Source organism: Phasianus colchicus, chromosome 3 (assembly GCF_987193195.1).
Source record: "Phasianus colchicus chromosome 3, bPhaCol1.hap1.1, whole genome shotgun sequence".
NCBI lineage: Eukaryota > Metazoa > Chordata > Aves > Galliformes > Phasianidae > Phasianus > Phasianus colchicus.
This window is the reverse complement of record NC_143438.1, coordinates 62,616,762-62,636,790: the sequence shown is the minus strand read 5'-3', so window position 1 is coordinate 62,636,790 and position 20,029 is coordinate 62,616,762. Positions and strand designations below refer to the sequence as shown.

Sequence of the window (20,029 nt, the reverse complement as noted above, 5' to 3'; positions counted from 1 at the left end):
CAAAGACTGCTGTGATTGGTTATGAACAAGTGAAAATACAGTAAACTTTTGACCCGGCAGCAGCAAATGGAACTGTGTAAAGCACCTACAGATGGCAGGATTTAACGTATAGTCGGTCTCTCACCCTTTCACAGCAATTACGATCATATTACAGCGGGCACGGAGGGGAAGTTGCTTTGTAACCGTAATACAGTGTGTCTTTGAAAGTTTTGCATATGCAGTTGCGTGTTTTATTTTGGTGCAGCCATCAATTAGCTCAGCAAAAAGAATCCAACTTCTGTCATTCTTGTTTGCCTTAATGGTTTCCTGAGCAGCGTGCCAAGTTGGTTTTGAACAAAAAATCATTTGACCATTCTGAATAATTTTGATAATTCAGACTGCAGGGTATTTATTGCTGAGCCTTAAAGACGTGATGAAGGTTTTATGTGTCCTGCTGCTGCCGTAGGGTTGAAGGGATGAGGAAGTGTGACTTCAGAGAGACCTGGGAAATGGCCCTACAAATAATCCCATTTGGGTCTTGGGTTCTTTTTGATGCGTGCATTTTTCCAGTTGAGTTTTGAACAGCAAGATCAACAGATGAACTACATCTATTAGTTTAGCCTGATAAAAAAAATATTATGACATGTAGGCCGTTTGGCTGGGCTTTGGTTTCATTAGTACTTCTGAAATTGCAAATGACATCAAGTAAAAAAGTCTTGTGAATGAGAGACTGATTTCCTGTGAACTCTGTCTGTCAACAAAGTCAGAAGCTCAGTTGCACTACTGGCACAGAGCAATGGTTGTGAAGCCTGCTGAGCATATTTCATGTGACCCGGGGCCTGTGAGGGAACTGGCTGAGGTGGAGGATCTTTGTGTATGCACTTCTCCCATGTTTGCCGTTGGTTGTCACGCTTTGACACGCTGGCAGTCAGGAAAAGAAGTCTACACTGTAGGAGGTGTGCTGCCTTGTTTGTGATGCAGCCACTATCTTCCTTCCCATCTCTTTGCTCTGCCCGCTGGTTTATAATCTGATGTGTATGCCAGATGTGGAGGGGTGCAGCGGGAGCACTCCAAGCTTTCAGACCATTCCATGGAGGGAGTTATTTTATTATAACTGCGGTTCACAAAAATTTGCCTTTGGTTTTCCAGAATGATTTTTACAGAGTGGAAATTGCAAGCATATGGTAGTAAGATAAATAAGATACTGAAAAATGTTGTTTTGAAGAAAGGAAGAATTTTCAAATACTGATGAAAAGAAAGGTGCTTTTCCTTTTTTTTTTTTTTTCTTCATGTTGAAGCTTGCACTTTACATTTACTGCTGGGTTTAATTCCATTTGTTTTTAGAGACAAATGTATTCACTTTAGCCATGCCTGTACCTGCAGCAAGGAGCTGCTGCTGAAAGCTTTAAGGCACTTAAATGGCTCAGTGACTGTTACCACATGAGTTTGATTGATTTGGTCACACAGGATTTTGAAACTTTCCAGTTTGTTAAAATACAGTGAAATGAAAACTACTTGAATGCCAAACAACATACCTTATTGTCAGCTAATTCCTTCTACTGATTTTTAACTCTCCCTCCAATAACAAACAAACAAAAAACCCCGAAACAAACTTTATTGTTTAAAAATACCATCCATCCATCCTTCTCTTGTGTTAAGCAGAAATCAGGTGGCAGAGAGCCAGTCTCGGTAGGAACTCGTGGGTTGGCAGAGTGACCCAACAGACCTCGTTAAAGCCTGATTGAGTAATCTTGATCTTCAAGGTAGGAGCGTAATTCTTCAACGTCAAGGACTTGTCTCTGTTGTGGCCATGACTTGCATGGATTTGCTCTTTATGTGGCAGCTATTCCACCTGAAAATAGCAACAGTTGTTGCCACATTTCTGCCTTATAAGTGCCAACTTCAAGTAGTTGTTCTGAATTTGTCCTACTCTAGGGGTGTAAAATAGAAAAACAGCTTGGTAGGGAAAGAATGTTCTTTAATGTATGGAGTGGAAGGGAAAATTAATTAATAAGATGGATTTCATATTTGAGAAGGGAAGTTATTTTAGCAGTTTATGTTCTTTCATGATCTTTTTTGAAGTACAAAAAGGAAGGTCCCAAAATGTTGTTACTGAAATTTTATTGAAATATGATGGGATTATTTCCATAGTTTCACTGATTGAAGTAGAAATCTAGTGAAGGACATGTACACATGCTTTATTTTATGAATAACAGACTGGCTAGTGACATATAGCAGGAACTGAAGCATCTTCAACAATATCTAATATGTACTTAATGAATATGCTGTATAATTCTATGAAACGTTGAATCTTTCTGAGAGTTAAATCATTAACAAGTTATAGGTCCTTCTTATAGCCTGCATTTTTCTCTTTTTCTTTCTATAATAATTTCTGGAAATAAAATAGTTAAAATGACACTTTCAGTATCACTTAAAGCAGCCTAGGAAGGTTTCCATTGTAAATTGAACAAAAAGTTCTTATCTACCTTTGGTAAGTAGGTGAAACTCCTGTGTGCCATGTTAGCATAGTTTCCTTTCAGTGTTATCTAAATACCTAATTTAGTTTTCCTTTATTCTCACTCTGAAAAAGCAACAGACAATAGCTATCACCTTGCATACAGATACAATAACGCATTGTGTGCTTGTCTCTTAACTCTCCTCCTGTTCTGCTCCCAAAAGATAACTTTCCCGGCCTGGTGGAATTCTTTCCTTATTGTCCTGTATGGAAGCATAACTTAACTGGGTCAGTGCTTTCCTAGTCTAATTCATGTGTCAAAGTCGTGTTGCAAAAGGGCACCATTACTGCTGTCTTGGTAATATTTAGGTCGCTACAAGTGAATTATTGTCACACGAATATTCTAGATATTGAGAGGTTTTAAAACTGTCATTAAACCATTGGAAAATCATTACAAATAAATTAGCATATAGATACTGTTTGTCTGCTGCACGCTGAGCTAAACGTTGGCAGTGGAACTTCACAATAAAAGTAGTAATTTGCCATTTAAATCAAGTTAAAAGAACTTTTATTCCTGATAGATTTAATTTACTAGGGAATAGTAAATAGACAAGGTGCAGGATTAAACCTCTGTTCACAGAAAGCACCAAAATTAAGGTGAAATACTCACTACGAGAGTGAAGCTGCTGAATTTGGCACTCTTCAATTGTAAACTGGGTAGGAATGCAGACAATCCTTGTCCTTAGGTGAGGGATCTGATGAGAGATTTCTCTTCAACCAGCTGTTCATGCAAGATGGAGGGGACCTCAGCTTCAGACAGTGCATGAGATGCAGCAAGCATCTCAAAAATGAAAAAAGGATCATTCGACCCTCATTTTCTATGTAAGAGGGAATTAGCTTGATGTTAGTCTTTGGCAGAAGAGTGTGCTTTTTGGGGTCCGTGTCAGCTCAGGTGACTGTTTTGACCTCGTGACAGTCAATCCCGAGCACAGCCAGAGCAATATTAGTGTGCAGATTAGTGAAAGCTGATTGGCGAAAGCAGAGGCAGTGCCCATGTTTGCAGACGTGACCACTTAAAGCTAATAAGATTATTATAATTTACATAGTATCTACTTAAGCACAGGTGGTGAAAGTAGTAGTGAGGGGCGGAAAAAAAGGTAAGGAGCTTAAATATAGAGAGATATGGGGAGAATTGTGGTGAAACATGCCTGGCACGGCGGCTCTCTTGCGAGGGGCTGCATGCAGCTCTCCTTGATGCTGATATCCCTGCTTACACTTGAGCTGTATGGGAATCAAAGACCAAATTCTGCTGAGAAGTATTACTCACCTGTTCATTACATTTGGCTATTTTTTGCAGCCAGGTGTAAATACCAAGACTTTTAACAGCTTCTCGTAAAAACCCACACAGGAATTTTTGATGACATATGCATGTTCCATTTTATTGTCTGCAGGACTCTGTTTGCACAGAGGAACATATATCACTCAGACTTCAGAACAACGTTGTTTTGAAAGCTTAAAAAATTCTCCAAAACATCATCAGGTTGCTTTGTTGTGGATGACTTGGTCAGAAAATAACAGCTACCTCCCTGCCTACTTTGTGTTTTGGTACCCAATTCAGCTGGGAGAGGCTAGGAAAAAAAGAGAGGGATTTAAAATCATTTCTCTTTAATTAATCCCAGGAAAATGCTGGCAAATCTTCTCTTTTTTTTACTGCACAGAGTATATCTTTTAAGTTCATTTTGTTCTTATAGCAAAAGCAAGAACTAAGTTTTTTTGTTTCAAAATGATACTTTGGTTTGCAGTTGCCACGTTTTGGATTTACCTCATTTTAGCACATGCAGAGGAAGGAGTGTGTGTGGTTTGAGAGTTTTCTTCCTTCCCCCCCCCCTTTTTTTTTTCTTTTTCCCTTTTTAAAAACTTGGGTTTTATTGTTTTTGTTTTTTTTTTTTCATGAAGGGGGCATTCTGCTGTGTTAGTTGAATCTAGTGCTTTTATGGAATTGTGTTTTATTATGAATTGTTATATGTCAGTGGTAATAATAGTGGCAATATTTTTTTGCCTGTAAAATATGAATCTTTGGCTTGCTTAAATATCATGCTATTTCAACAGAGTTAAGCTGTCCTTCGTGGCAGATCAGTGTATGTTCTTTCTTCAGGGCAAGAAAAAGAAATAAACCAAAGGAAAACAAAGACACAACCTCACTTCTGTTATCTCCCTTGGCTAATGCATATGGACCTTGGGTCCTACTGCTCCTGCACTTCAGAGGGCAGCACAACAGATTAATTTGTGCCTGTTGTATACTCTTAAGTCCTCGGCAGTCTGATACAACATCAAGGCTCCACCCTGAAAAATCAGGAGTGGTCTGATCCAATGCCAACAAAGCATTTGCACGTAATCTTTGCAGTTAAGGACATGAGTAGAGCCTTGGACTTAACATTAGGTAAGACAGTTCAGAGAATTGCAAGATTAAATGTTTAATCCAAGCCATTACAACTGTGATGTTAACTAACAAATAAACTAAACTGTCTTTTCTTCCCACAGTGGTACAGCCTTATAAACATTCCCAGATGTAGGGATTAGTTTAGGGGCTGCAGTTAAACAGTTTTTCTACAGAGCATTTCTTGCGTGTTTATTTTTGGTTTAAATTTCTTTTTCTTCACATTAATATTCACATTAGGAAAAACACTACTTTCTTAGCTCATGAAAATTGATTTCTTAGAATATCTGGTGGGCCTCAATTCTGTCTCACTTAACTTTGGTCCTTGCAGTATACCTTCTGGTAGTTTTTTCTGGGTAGAATCAATATTTCTGAAGCAAATTACTTTCAGGTTGAAATGTTCACGAGGCGTGATGAAATCTGTATCAGAAAATCATCTGCTGAAATACCTATCGGTATCATTCATGTATTAAGTAGTCCACAACTACTTTTTTCAAGTGCAGACTGGTCTCTGATGTGGTCTCCAAGAAATTTGCACTGTGAAAGAAAGACAAATTTGTGTATCCCTGTTGAGGAGATGCTGATAGCTTTGCTGATGGAGGTAGTGCTCTTTCCCGGTACTATTTCCTAGAGCCAGTCCTTTCTTGTTTTTCCTCTTGGGTGTGTTTAGACTTATAAATTTGTCAAAGAGCTAACATCCACTGTGCATTCTCATGGGTATTGTTCTGTAGTATCTGGCTGTTTTCATGGTGTCGCTGTAAGCTGCAACCTGAGTAAAAAGGCAGTGTGCCTGGTGTTACCTACGTACGTACACCTGGCTCACAGAATGACCTTGAGTAGGTCATCTCATTTCTCTGTTCATCCTGCGATCTATAAACTAGAGATAATAAAACATATATCCACCTTTGCGAAAGCTCTTTGAAATCCGTGGGTAAAAAGTATCCCATAAGGTCAAAATATGAATTATTTATTGCTACATGACATGCACAGCATGCAGACTGTAGGGTTGTAGAAATCCTGTCTGTTCTTTTTTCCCCCGAGAATAGAAGTCATACCTTCAGAACTCCACTTAGAGAAGAAGTATTCGTTATATGAAATCTAATATAATCTTTGTGCGCCTGTGATAGTATTGAAACTTCGGTATCTCCAAGGAATTGCTTTCAAGCAGGAGTGCCCAGCTTACTCTGATAAGTGCAAATGCAGTTTTCAAAATAATAAACACTTCAAAAACTAAAGAACAAACAAAATGAGATCAGAAAAATAGTCAAAGTTCAGGGGAATACTGGATTTTGAATTTCATGAGTTCAAAACCTATGGTAGGCTTGGTAGGTGAAGGATCACTTACTTTCAACTGATTACTAATACTAGTAGCCATTATCCATTCAATATTTGAAATAAACTGATATTTTTAGTATGATTCCTAAGGTTCGTTGTAGGTCATACTTTATCATCAAAATGTGGAAGGGGAAAAATGCTGCAGTCAGTGCTTACTATTTATATTCTATTCATTTAGGTATATGTTAATCAAGATCTTATATTTTTATATATACTCACAGACCTACATGCACACACATATATAACATACTGAAAGCAAAAATGAGTGTGTTCCAAGGGACTTTGTACTTGTGTGAACAGCTTCAACTCTACTTGGAAATCAGTAGGCAACCAGCAAGGTTTTGAAGGACACTATTGTACATGTTCCTGCTGATATGTGCTGCTTTCTAATTGTATGTGTATCAGTTTTGGCTTGTGGATGAGTTTAAGGAATGGTCTTAGGCAGAGCACACTTGTAAGTTATCTAACGTAGAGATCCATGACATTAGCATGAATTTAAAGTGCTTGGCCTTTAATCCATGTCCAAATATTAGCTCAGAATGATATCCAACTAAATCCAAATAAGCCTTTAACTATTTGGGAAAGGACCAGGCTTTCTAATACTAACAGTAGAGGTAAAAGGGCTCTTGCACAAACTTTAGACCTCCCCTAGCAATAACAGATTCCTGGTATTCTCTACTGTACTATTGGATGAAATGTGGCCTTACACCTGAAATCACATCCAGTCCAAAAAACTGTTGGAAGATGTTGCTAGAACAAAAATTGTGATGGAGAAGGGAAGCAGTACTATGCCAAGTAGGAGATTTTTGAGGGAGGAAAAAAAAATCAAAGTGAAATTACTTTTGTGTGTCATAATATAGCTAGTTTAGAAGAATATACTTTTAGACTATGGTAAATTGTTTGATTAACAGCAGTCATGTGCTCTGAAATATTTCCCTTTGTGTTCCCTTTCATCTTGGCCCTCTTCTGTTGTGCTTTAGGCATCATTTTGGTTGTTGTTTGCATTTACTTGACAATTTCATCTAGCATTCTTTTCAGCTGTAGAGCTTAGAGCTAGAGGACTTTGCTGGTCTGATTTACTTATCTGTCTACTGCTCTGGCTCTGAGAGTGGCTGAGATGCTGCAGGATATACATTAATAAAGGTAATTAATCTGTATATATTTATATAGAGAGATATTAACCGAGTGCAATATGTTAAAGATGGCAGGGATCCTATGTCATGGAAGCTTTCTAAATGCCTAAAGCATAAAAATGGGTACTTTAGCGCTTCCTCTTCTTTCCCCTACTCTTCTCAATAATCGTCACTGAAAATACAAATGTTAGTATCAGTGTTATATAGGAGTAACCAGCTTGACCTTCTGTTTGCTGTGTTTCTTCCTTGTATTATGAAGTATCTAAAATCTGGGAATGATATTGCCATCACAGAAGCTTTTTTTTTTTTTACTGTGCTTTAGTAGAAGAGAAAAGAAAAAAAAATCACATCTAAGAGCTGCAATCATGAGATTGCCTGGCTTTCTAAAATTGAGGCACTTTAATTGACACTGTTACTTAATTCCCAGTGCATCACTCATTGCTTCCACTGGAGGCTCTCCCTTCTTGCACCTGTCAAAGTGTTCTCATATTTATCCCTTCTCAATGCCATCTAGTATAAGCCTCTATATAGATAGCATATTCAGAATTATGTTGAATCCAAAGTCTTCAGGAAGGTTATTTCAGAAATTGCTGCTCTCTTGGCTTAGAGGCATAGGTTTGAACCATCTGCTGCTGCTTTCTAAAGCAGTGGTGTGTGTTTGTGATGGTGGTGGTGGTGGTGTTCTGGTGTAGATGGTTAATTTTATTTTTATATATATATCTTTTGCTTTGGATGTCTTTGCTTACATTTCTGGAGAGTCATCACTGTGTGTTGTACTCACTCTTCTAAAGGATTTAAAAGTGAAAAAACATTGGGAAAAAAGCCTACCTCAAGAAAAAAAAAAAAAGCCCTTCAAAAGGGCATGTCAAACATATTCATCAAGACAATTACTCCAGTCGGACATTAAAAACTCCCTTTAATATCTGTTGATGGCCTTAGTTCATTTAAGCTATATTCTGTCCACACCTGTTAGCCTTTTGTCTGAGAGAGCAAATGACCATTCATGAATTTTGGTTTTGCCAAGCTAAGTGTGAAGCCATTTCCAAAGCTTGACTGGCTGTCAGTGTGGTAGTCAATGGCATCTGTGTGATGTCCCGAAACAATAGCATCCCAAACCACTTTTCCCATTGTGCACAATCTGGAGAAAACCAGTCCTTCAGACTTAGAGGATTGCAGCATTCTCTGTAAGTCAGTTGATCAGACTCTATGAGGGAGGCTGAACAGTACTTCGTAAGGGCAGCAGTCGTTCTCTAGATGTTGGACGTAGCCCTGCATGACATCGTGCTCCTCCAGAGCAGGTAGTGTGGAAGCACAGAGCATGTCAATTCTCTGGCAGTTTCTTTGATAACCTGTTGGCTTCTGGTTGAAATTATGGCTTTTGAAACACGTGAATGATGTTACAATCCAGTTATTTTAGAGATCGTCTCTGTCCTTCTTCACTATACTGCGGTTAAAACTGCAGAATCTTCTCTGTGAGAGGCCTTTTTGTCTTGAAATGTCACATATCCTACCTATTTTCCATGTAGTACTAGCTAAGAACAAGCTGTCCAGAAAAGCTGTGGATGCCCCATCCCTGGAGGCATTCAAGGCCAGGTTGGATGGAGCTCTGGGCAACCTGCTGTAGTGGGTAGCACTCCTGCCCACAGCAGAGAGAACTGGAACTAGATAATCTTTAAGATCTTTTCCAAACCAAGTCTTACTGTGATAAGATGCAGAATGGGAGAAAGGATCTCTTGGTCTCTTGTCAAAGGGATACTCTGACAATTCAAGACAAATGGTTTATACAGTAGTATTTATTGTTACGTTATTAACTTGAAGCTTTGAAAAGATGAGATTTTAAGAACCTCATATTTTTCAAAACATGTAAATAGAAATCTCGTTATTATTAAGAGTGATCTGTGAGATTTCAAGTCCTGTGAATTGTGAAGTGTAACACTGATGTATATGTTCAGAAGTTATCAGAATGTTACAGTATTATCTACACGTTCTAAATATATCAGATGAAAATGATTGAGCTGTATGCTGCTTCTGAGCCTTTCCCTTCTGTCATACATATGTACATCCTATGCCATCAATTTTACAGAAAACTCAGAGGAAACAAGTTGAGAACTATATTTCTATTTTTATAGTCTGTTGTGTTGAACTTTTTCTCTTAGAGTTAGCAATAGACTCAAGTCCTGACATACTTCCTCTCTTACCATAGACTTACATATTCAGCTATAAACACTGGGGGTTATTGAGGTTGTGTAACATTTTTGTTCAAAATTAGATCTCTTAGACTTTTGTGTCACATTTCTACTGTGAATAATTACTTGCATACCTACATTTTGTCCTTTGTTCATATAAAATTATTATCTTTCTATAGACACATTTGTTAATGCTGACACTAGTAGAAAGCCTGCACTGTTGTGAGAGAGAAGTCATACATCTGCTGTCATAACTGTCATAGCTTTAAATATTCCTGAATATTCTACGTCAGCGACTGCCATTATATTAGCATAAGGTTGGTTTTTTTCCACTTTTACTCTCTTAATTTGTTAAAAGTTGAAGATGTTGAATTTTGGTAATATTTCAGTTAAGTTTCAGTTTCATCACATCAGCCTCAGCCATTTAGAAATTGTCCTCAAGTTGATTTTATTCCATATTTGATTAATTAGTAGTTTGCCATTGAAATGAATTCCAGCTACTAATACTTCTTCTTTCACTTTCGTTTTACGCATTAGGCTGCAGTCTTTGGCTCTTGTTTCTCTCATCAAATACTGTTATCTGTGACAGTAACTTAGGAATATTTGTGTTTGGGTTCAGTCAAACAGGTGTCTCTCTTCCCATGCTTCTGTTGATACCAAGAGAAGTCATCACCAGAACAATTAAATTTTTAATAGATAAGCTGTATTTCTCTTCTGCACTATTCTGTATCATCCACTGATGTTCTGGGTACTTAGAAATCTGGCTTTATATCAAAATTTGGCATGGCCCTGTTCTAGTAACACAGCTGTTATTGCATACTGAATTCCAAATGATTAAGACAAGAGGTCAGTCCTCAGTGTTTACTGTTCTTCACTGTTTGCTTTTCATCATTTACACTGACATAGCACTTTCTGACATGTTTGTAAGGTTTACCTTGAGTGAATGATGAAGCATTGAATTAGCTTATGATTTATTCTCAAATTTGCAGTAAGCAGCTGTCCCAGCATTCCAGTTTCTCCCATGTGAGGCCAGTTATTCTGGTAGTTTCCCTTCTTCGGTGAGGTCTCTTACAGGGACATGAAAGCCCAGAATTCTGGGGTCTGTGAGATACAATCCCTCGGTGTTTCCTTCTTGCCATTTACAAGAGCTGGCTGCCCAAATGCACGGCAATGTCTTCGTGCCTCTGGTGGCTAGAAAAAGCCTACTGAGCAGAGACAGGACAGAAGATTTTTTGTCCTAGTGGGAAATGTTAGTTTTCTCTTTGGAAAGAAGTCTAGGCACAGAGACTCGCGTATTCATCACTAGACATGGTAGAGTAATTTGCTGTATCTTGAACTAAAGGTAGAGGTCCCACTTGCGTTAACAACAGCAACTTTCTATTACAAGTAAAACCTCAGGCAGTATATCAAGTCTTGCTGAGTTCACACAGCACTGCTTTTATGGCCAGGTGGAGTGTAATGCTGTACTGCCCTGTCTGGTTAGCAGAGACTGTAACATTTCACCAAATGATTTCTTCCTTAATCTTATACCTTGATTGAGCCATAGGATGTCCTTTAGAGATGGATTTGTCTCCAGCTGAGACTACATCAAAGAAAACCTACCTTATCCTTGCATGAAATAGTTGGATTTTGTTCCACTATTAAAAGTAAGCATTTGTTATTCTATCGTGTAACTTAAAATTTCACTTGCTGAATCTTGCCCTATGTTGGTATACAGGTTTAATGATCCTTTTATTATCAGAAATCTTTCCCCCGTAAGTATTTCTGTGATTAGGCAACTTTTGAGTTCTTGAAATGAAGATATTGAGCTGTGTTTTGAAAATATACTCACTGAAAGCCACATTTTTAATGTTAAATCATTACTTTAAAAAAAAAATATCTGGACTTGATAATATAACTTTCTTCCTAAGAAGAGATGATACTGTGTTACTACACATGTAACATATCGTATTAATGCAACCTGTTTACTTCTCTTCTGTAGTATTTCCCTTCTCATTCTGGTTTTCTCTGCTTGCTCAGCTTCCTGTGTTGAGTTCCTCTCATGTGTTTCTGACATCAGTGGAAGCAATCTGCTGTCTTGAGCTTGCCTCTCTGCGAGGTGAGACCCACCGCCATCAGAGAGCAGCCCTCTGTGTGTAACCCATGGAGAGCACTTGCAAGAACCTCAAGGCAGAGGATCATCCAGCCTTCTATTAGTTTAGCCAGGACAAACCATTTCCTTTTTTTTTTTTTTGGTTTTTCATATGCCTTCTTAAATAAAGGTAAAGTGTTGAAGCAGCAGAGATTAATAAAAAACTTGGGAAAAAAAAAAAAAACAACAATAAAACCCAATATTACTCACTTAAAAAAGTATGTAAATAGGAGTCATCACACTTGTATTTTATATATGTGTGTATATATATATATAAATATATATATATAAATGTGTATGTGTATATATTTGCCAACAGACATATCCATGCAAAACTTAATTGTTTTATATAGCACATGGCACAATTTTTGAGTTCTCCAGTCAAATACTGCAGAAACTTGCACGCTTTGGGTGCTGTATGCACAGTTAGAAAATGAGGACCGCAATCCAAAAGCATAAATGTTTTCATACTGCTAAGAGAAGTTAGTAGAATTATCTGAGTTATTAAGAGAGAAGGAGGTTCCTGCCTTCTCAAGGTTCTCATATGGTCAGAAGTCAGAGATTACTTAGCTGTGTGCTACTGTAAGTGCTGCTAATACAGAAGTTTGTCAGAAATGGCAAGTGCTAAAAATCCCATTGGAAATGCAATCAATATGATTCCAGCAGGAGTTGGTGGTGTTCATTGTCTCTCAGGAGAAGGTGCAAAGGTCAGAAAAACTAGATTTTATCTCTCAAACACTCTTTATTTTAGCTCAGCTGGTAAAAGGAAAATCTACTTTGTGTTCAAGTAGTGGTGGATTAGGAGTTCCTGAACTGGTGAAATTTCTATGTCTTTGACAGCTGAGTCAAAAGTTTCCAGTTCCGACTTGAAAATCCTACCGTTTATGTTAGTGTTCACACAGAGGAATTTTATGATCTGATATTTGAAAGCTGTATGTTTGCTTCTACATTTATGGAAATTTAACACATGAAAAATCATTGCACTGCCTTTATTCCTAAGCTGTAACATGCACACTATGTTTCCTGGAAGTCAGGCCTCAGCATCTCTGCTTCTCCTTTTCTGTGCTGGTGGAGGTCTTTGCCCTCCCAGCCTTTCTCACAAACAGTACTTGACACAGGCTAGTCAGCTCTCCTAAAAGTCAGTGGCCTCTTGACTCGAATAAAGCCCAGAGTCAGCTCTGTCATCTTTCCAGTGCGTTTTCAAGTGTCTCACTCGTCTGCAGTGCAAACAGCTGCTGTCACTGTAACAGCAATGGCTGCACCTCATTCTGCGCGCTGCGTGAGAGGACCAAGAGGCTGATGGAGGTGGGACTGGATTCCCCAGGATGAGGCGCAGACACTGAGAGAACAGGCTGAAAAGCTTTAAAATGGCTGGGGGCTCTTTGCCAGGCCCTGCCTCAGGTGCAGGTGTGCTGGGAAAAGGGTGAGCAGCAGGCCTCAGCTCTGTCATGGTGCATTCTCATCTCTCATTCTAGATTCACTCTTCTGCAGAGGAAAGAAGGGAAGAAAAAAGAACACAAGTTCAAGAAAACTTTTATTAAATGCATGTAATGGAATCAGTTTTCTCCTTATCAGTTTCAATTATTTTACTGTGTTAAAATAGAAATTGTGAATGTTGTAGTGAAAGAACACCTTCCTGTGTCTACTGCAAAACCACTTGTGTTTGGGCAAACAAAGCACACTATTAATGAAATATATTTCCTAGTGAAAACTTCAGCTGAACCACTGCTGCATATAAAATGTTTGTCTTGCAGGAGAAATCTGTGGTGCCAGAACTTGTTTTAAAGGTCACCTCCTCAATCCCAAATAATTTGTTGGATTAATTCCTGTGAAACTGTTGAAAAGGAGACACCGATTCTGAGTTTTCCACTGAAAGTGTTTATTCACTGGTTGATAAAACCAAGAGCCTTTCCTCGTTCTCAGCTGCATGTTTCCTTATTTATACACAGACTGGTGTTTTCTAATAGGAGTATTTTTCACTTGCTTGTTCTTTCTTGTTTTGTCTAGAATTAGTCTCTGTACCACTGTGCCATACTGCCTATTCTCCGCTCATTTTATCTATACTCAGTTGTTCACTAAGCAATCTTTTTCCTAACATCTGTGTACTTTTGCTTCTTTCAGTCTTTAATTCATACTGCACGACTATAATAATCCTTTTCTGTTCTCTCCTTTTTATTTACTTGAAATTCCTTCCCTAATCTGGCCGTTGCTGTGTTTGGGCTCACCATATTGCATTGGCTTTCAATTTTTATTTAAGGTTTCCTGCAAATATTAGCAGTAGATTTCCTTCCCTGGTATCTTGACTGGTATGCTCCCACTTTTTATGTTTTTCTTAGGTTATACTTCTCAAGCAAAGTGTTTTGTGTATGTCCTTTGAAAGCTCATTTTGCTTCTAGTGCTTGTCTATTAATTAATTTTCTTGAATATCAAGTATCTGTGTGTAATCTTCACTTTTCCACACATTTGCTAACTGTTTTTTGTTTGTTTTTTTTTGTTCTTGTTGTTAAATGTAACTCAAAATAATGTTCATTTTATTTACCTTTTATATTGCAGCACTTTGAATTATAAAGATATCCTAAGAAATAAGTGGAAAAATTAATATTCAGTTTACTGTGCATTTGCATATGTTTGGTGAATATAGGGTATTATATAGTCTCCTCACTGAATCAGGTTGTTTTTTCCTGGACCTAAGGTCTTTCCCATAGTTCATATCTGAAGTAAAGAAGAAGGAAAAGTAGAAAAAAAGGATTTACTCCACTGTGGAAAGGGATCTCATTCTATTTCCAGCTCCTGTGCCCCAGAAAAGTCATCCTTCCGTTTGGTCAGTCCTGACACAGGGTTTCTTCGGAGCTTTGAGTTGTCCTTAGGAGAGGAATAAACAGAAAAGATGAAGGGGCGAAGCCAAAATGCATAGAATAATCATTATTTCCTCATGACATCTACCTTGTTCTCTTATGAGTACAATCACAGTCTGCAACACTAACCTCCTCAGTGTTTGGTAAAACCATAAGTTTATGATCAGTCTTGTATTTAAAGAGAATAATGTGGGATAATGGGAGATGATGGAAGTAGAAAGAGAAAAGAAAATAATTGTTTCCTTATTAAGAACTGAAAAGAGTAGGTGCAAAGCTGCAGAAGTTGTTTTGTGGGCTTGAAAATTTCTTTAAGATTCCCCGTCCAGAGCTTTCTTTAACAGTTTGCAAAACCCAGCACTGAGGTAGCAGATGAAAGGCTGCTGGTCTGAGCTGTCAGATGTCTGTGCATGTGTTTTTGTCTTTGTGTAGATATTTTGCCTTTTACAAGCAGGAAACCTCATGAGTAGTGGGTGCAAACCAACCTGAGACCTGGTGCTCTGTGTCAGAAGGAATGGGAAAACGGAAGCTGAAGAAGCTTAGATGGGTTTCTTCATTGGGCAGAGCATAAAGAAACGCTTAAGATGCTTGTCAGGGTATTGTGTTAAAACAAGACAGATAATGTTATGTCAAAAAAAAAAAAAAAGACAACCCCCTCCACAGAAAACAACAACAATAACAACATAAAAAGGAAGCAGCTTGGCTGGAGGTCATATTGTGGAGGTTATATCTGTTTGTACTTTTTTGCATTTTTATGAGAGTTCAGTGCTGGGAGGAGATAAGCCATAGGATGTCGCTAGGAGAAGAGTATTGCAGCAGAACTCAAATTACAGGCAAAAGAGTAAGTTACAGAGTAAATCTAGCATGCCAGATATTTTGTATTAAGCGAGCTTAATATTCAGTTTCATCCCATATGACATGTTTATGGCCAGTGTGTGCCCCAACAAAGGCGGTGCCTAGAAACGTATTTGTTAATTAGTTTTGGTGCAAGAAGTAGAGAGGGCACGTGCATTCCTGCCTCGCATCAGCAGCCCAATCTGCTTGTCAATGGAGGAGGATATAAAAGGATTCCAAGTGTTCCGGGTTCGGGTTTCCTCAGGAGCCGTGCCCTGGGAAGCGCAGGTCGGAGGGAGGGAGTTGCTCTGCGATTATCATAAAGCGCTGCTCATGTAGCCCGGTGCCACGTGACTGCAGAAAAGGCATTATCTCAATGAAAAGGAAACTGCTTTTTAGAGCAGCAACAGAACAGAAGCAGGAGGAATTTTCGAGTACTCCACCATGCTGGATTGTCAAAGGGGGATCTCTCTGATCAGCAGTTAGGGAAGGATTAGCGCGGCCAGTTTGTCAGCTGTCATTAGAAGCAGATGACAGAGATGATAAGCTGCTGTGTGCGCACGTCCTCGCTCAGCATGTGCTTTGGTTTACATCGAGACATAACGCTGCTTTGGGATAATGGAGAGCTGATATTTTTAAGGCTGTAAATCTTCTGGTAATTGTCTTTTTTTTATACATAAATTCTTCGTTCTTTTTTTTTTCTTTTTCTTTTCTATTTTTAATAAAAAGCAAGCGTGGTGGATGGGGGCTTTATGTACATCTTGATCTGAAGACGCAGAAAAGCTAGCGGGATCTGCCTTGAGCTGCAAGGGCTGGAAGACAACAAGGTGTGTTTCCAAAGTGCCGTGACTTCATTGCCATTGCTGCTCTCTTCCTGCACATCTGTGTGCCCTGGGTGCGTCGGGGCTTTCTGGGTTCCGCTGGGGGTGGGGGTTGTTCTGGGGAGCGGGAGGAACTGCTCATTTCTTCTCGAACAAGGGAGATAAAGATACCGTTTCTAAGTAGCAAATGTAAAGAAAGAACGTAAAATTGATTCTCCAGTGTCTAGTTTCGCCCCTTTTAAAGGCTACAGGTGTACTTGTGATTGCATGTGACAGTTTTATGGGTTTATGTGGCTAAATATATCTTAGCGCGCAGGAAATATTTTTGTAAGCAAGTTTTCTGGCGTCCAGAATAATACACAAACCCGTCTGTATTTTCCCACCGTCGAAAGGAGGTGGAGCCCACGAGTGCCTTTTTCATTGCAGTAATTACTATTCAGCATTCAGTAATTTCTATGCACATGAAAAAGTACAGAGGAAGTCAGACTGAGAAATTTTTGCTTTAAAGCTTTCTCTTTCTGACCACGAGCTTAAGTAGACAAAACACATGGAAACATTAGCAGTTGTTACATAACTTTCTCGATTCTCTAATCTTTATCGTTTTCTTTACAAGTCTGCGATCCTGCAAACATAATGACATTCAGTTAATCTTCAGACCTCGTATTTATCTCATGGCTGCGCGTGTTGATGTCATTGGCTATCTTGGCAGTATTTACTTTTCTTTTAACCTTGGGAGGGCAACGCTTAATATTGCAGATGAATTTAATAATGGTATCCCCCGTAAATGTGAGGCGGTTACTCTCAGAAAGGGAAGGCAGTGAGCTGCCTCCCCTGCCCAGGAAGTTCTTGAAGCTTGTTTGTTTTATTTCCTTGTCGCACGCGGCATTAAGCCCAGCATTGTGCTTCGCCTGTGTAGCAGCAACAGTGATCCTGCACCACAAAAAGTGATAAAACTATGTGTACCAGGGCACTGATTCTGACTTCTGCACAGTTTTGCTCCCTAAGCAAAGGGCTGTCTCGCAAAGCTGGGTAGAACAGGTCATTGCTGCAGTGCTCGGGCAGCCTCCTGAGCGTATGTTTTCCTGGATACGCGTTGCAGTGGTGCTGGTGACTATCACGTGTAGGAGCCTTTTAATAATTAATTAAATGCCTACAGGAAATGCCATAGTTTATTTTATTTAGGACTTTGAAAAACTCATGCTACTTTGAGATAGGAAAGGGAAGGAAAATATTATGTTTTCCAGAGTAATGGAGAGTATGTTTGAAGCTACTTTACTTCATGCTGTGAGGACAGAGACAGAAAGGTAAACAAGCCGGCACTATTTATTTGCTTGTCCTCTCCGCTCTGCTGGGGACGTGAAGTGCAGGACGCAGCATGGCAGAGTGCAGGCCCATGGCCTGCAGAGCCTTTGGGCCAGGTTGGCAGCCCTGTATCTTCCCCCCCAATAAATGTGGGCCCTGCAAGGACAGTGCAACTTCCCCAGCCTGCCACGTTGTGCCATGCTGTGCTGTGCTGCGTTCCTTCATTTCACTGGGGGAGATCCCACAAGGTAGTGGGTGCCAAGGGGCTCTCATTGAAAGGGTTGCACCTAGGTTTTGCAAACATACAGCTGTCTGTGTGGTTGTTTCTATTTGCCTGAAGCCTTTTTGGACATATTAAGGGGGAAAATTTTGAATAAAACCAACTTTTTGTGTAGACTGTCCCTTTCAAATGGCTTTCTGTTCTCACAAAGCTCAGAAGTTACAGTATTTCCTTTCATAAGTAATTCTTTAAGTATGGCACACAGTGTATTTAGAACATTGATCACTATCTTTAAAACCCAAGGAATTTTATTTTATCCTTTGCCCACAGTTCACCATTATGCTAGCATAGTCAAAAAGGTTACATTAGTAATAATTGAAAGATGTAGCTGTCTTCTTTCTTTCCCTTCGTTTTCTTTCCTCCAGCTCATTTGTCATCTCTGTAAGGTAAAGTTCTTAAATAAGGAAGGAGGGAATGCAATAATGCATTGCAAAATATACCATGTTATAAGAAAAAACAACGATGATAAAAATTGGTAAATCAGAGCTGGGTGACCACTTTGAAAATGGCATTTCACTCCAGAGGTCTAACCACAGTATTTAATAACTGATGCCACGATGAGGTCAGATCACTGGTTATTTTACTGCAGCACCATTTTATTTATTTACCTTAGTAATGGGGGTGGGGAGGAGGGATGAGGACATGTTAAAAAAAAAAAAAAAGCCTTGATGATCAGTATGTGCATCGTTAATAAATTGAACAAATTTTTTAGTGCACTACAGTAGTCTGGCCCCATCGTTACAAAGATGAAGCTGAGCTGAGGGCTGAGGATGGGTCTGTGAGCCAGGCTGAGCGAGCGGAGTGCAGGATGAGAACAGAACTGTCAGCTGATGGCTATGTACCTGTCTGGTCAGCCTGCTGGATTCCTGGTTTGTTTTTCTTGCTCATACCTGCTTGACTCCAACAGGCCTGGGAGAATGCCTGTGTTGAACCAAAAATTATTGCTTGCAGATAAAGCTTTCGCTCTTCAAATCTTACTCCTCACATTCATCATCCACTTTGCACGCTGTCCCCAAACAAACTGTAAGATGCTGTATCTCATTCCTGATAGCTTAGGCTGTTGTGATTAAGCAACCATAATACAAGATGCCAATAAGAAATTTCTGTTAGAACACCATAATAATAAAACTGTTTTTGTTGCTTTTCTTGAAGTTTTTTCTGGCTCAGTCCAGTTCTAAATGTGTGGTGCTTTTCGCTTCGGGGCTGTGCATTGCAGGCTTCTGATCCACTGCTTCTATAAATGTAGTGGGTATTTCTTGCTTGCTTTGTTTATATTCCAAAATTAAAAGTACATGGAATATACACTTATTCTTTCATAGCAGTTGTGATTCTTCTTTACCATAAATGGTTTCAATGTTAATGCAAATTAATTTCAGTTTATTTTTACAAAGAGAATGAAATGGATGGTGATGAACAACCAGCTTTAATAGTAGAGAACCTTGTTTTCCTTGGGCTGCGGGATGCCAGCACGGTTGTGACAGGCCTGTGGAGTGATTTATGTCCTACAAAAGAGCGAAATAACAGTTTGACATCTTCCTCTAAGTAGGCTACGAGGAAAATACAAGCTTCACTGTAGTCGGTGATAAAATCCTGATTTATTTCAATTGAGTCATAATGTGCCCCCTTAGAACTCTTCACTTTTTTCCAGAATGTGATCTCTGTTGTTGAAGGAGCCATGGCAGGCTCACACAGTTTTGCCTGTAATGCTGGGAGGCCAAAGGTGTGCCTATGGACTAAAGAGTAAATGAGGCACTCCTGAATGTAGGTTTGGAGGGGAGAGGTGGAATATCTCAGCCATCAGGGCTCTTGACCCTCCAATTCTCTGAAACAGAGGGAAGGGTCGTTCTGCTGTTGTCCTGCACTTTTTCCCCAAACAACTACAAACTTCCATAACAGACAAGCCACTAAATAAATTTTAGTCTCTTTCATTTGACTCATGCAGCTGTTCTTATGTAGGTTTTATTTGGACACAGGCTGCGTTCCTTTATATGTACTTGTGGATACGAAGCTTATGTCCACAAGGTTTTACTTCATACAGCTCCTTACAGCTGACTAACAAAAGCAAATAGGTTTTATGAGTTTTGTTTTCTTAGACGCTTAAAGATGACAGTTAAATTTTCTTCTTCTGTTATTGTTGGTTGCTGTATTTTCACTGAAACAAATAGAAGTATACAAATGAAGTCTAATGTAAGTATGAAATTTGAAGTCATTAGTAATAGTTGTTCTTCATCACAGATCAGTGATTAACTTATACATCTAATTGAGAGCATATCCACTTAGGGTG

General features: G+C 39.0%; 1 protein-coding gene across 10 annotated transcripts in view; it reads left to right on the top strand.

The window, feature by feature from the left end:
* Positions 1-20,029, top strand: part of NCOA2 (nuclear receptor coactivator 2) — a 185,045-nt gene that overhangs the window by 79,074 nt on the left and 85,942 nt on the right. For 3 of the 10 annotated variants that reach the window (XM_090137696.1, XM_090137694.1, XM_031604858.2), the window contains one exon: positions 16,072-16,169. The exons of 5 other annotated variants lie outside the window; for them this stretch is intronic. The gene's annotated coding sequence lies outside the window, so the exon portion shown is untranslated. Of the gene's footprint in view, positions 1-14,259; positions 15,998-16,071; positions 16,238-20,029 lie in introns of those variants that run through there. 2 more of the 10 variants (XM_090137692.1, XM_090137697.1) reach the window with 2 other exon arrangements.